A 1,215-nucleotide genomic window follows, 5' to 3' on the forward strand; every position below is an offset into this window, starting at 1 on the left:
ACATATCGGCCGATATCACGCTTCATTCCCGGCCACCAATATTCTTATCTCAAATTGTAATACATCTTTGTACTGCCCGGATGCACGGACATCCGCGACTTATGTGCTTCAGATAATACTAATTCCCGAATACCACCAAGTTTTGGAATCCAAACATGGTCCTTGAAGACTTTAAGTCCTCGACTATCATCTATCAGATATGAAACATAACCAACTATACGCTCTGGTTTCACACGATCAGGCTTCAAAGCCTCTACTTGCCATTTCCGTATGTTGTCAACTAGTGTGGATGTCACGGACGTATGTRTAATAGCATAACACATGGAGTTTGCATAAGTCTTCCGGCTTAAAGCATMTGCAACAACATTAGCTTTACCTGGATGATAGAGAATTTCACATTCATAGTCTTTAATCAGTTCCATAGCTCGTTATTGACTCATGTTCAAAGTCTGTTGAGTGAAGATATACTTCAAACTCTTATGATCTGTGAATAGTTGACATTTAGTACCATATAAGTAATGACGCCATAATTTTAGTGCAAAAACGACCGCTGCCAACTCAAGATCATGAGTTGGATAGTTATTTTCCTAATCTTTCAACTGTCTTGATGCGTATGTAATTACGTTGCCTCGCTGCATAAGAACACAACCGAGACCCAATTTAGAAGCATCGCTGTAAACTACCAAGTCGTCACTACCTTCTGGTAAAGCTAGAACAGGAGCATTTGACAAACAAAGCTTTAACACCTGAAAAGCATTCTCTTGAGCTTCACCCCATTCAAACTTGTCATCTTTTCGGGTCAACAAAGTTAAAGGCACGACAATTTTAGAGATATCTCGTATGAATCGTCTATAATAACGCGCGAGTCCAATAAAACTACGAATCTCAGATGCATTCTTAGGTTGCTCCCAATTCTTTACAGCTTCAACTTTGGACGGGTCAACTGACAATTGCACCTGACGTAGCCAAAATTCACATTTCGAAAATTTAGCACATAGACGCTCTTGTCAAAGTGTTTCAAGCATCTCACACAAATGCTTCACGTGATCTGCTTCAGATTTGGAATATACAAGAATATCGTCTATAAACACGATCACATATTTGTCCAACATTGGCCGGCACACGCGATTCATCATATCCATGAACGCTGCAGGTGCATTAGTTAAACCGAATGGCATAACTAAAAATTCATAGTGGCCATAACGTGTACGGAAA

The sequence above is a fragment of the Cynara cardunculus genome (genome assembly GCF_001531365.2).
Source record: "Cynara cardunculus var. scolymus isolate 2C chromosome LG 2, CcrdV1, whole genome shotgun sequence".
Classification (NCBI taxonomy): Eukaryota; Viridiplantae; Streptophyta; class Magnoliopsida; order Asterales; family Asteraceae; genus Cynara; species Cynara cardunculus.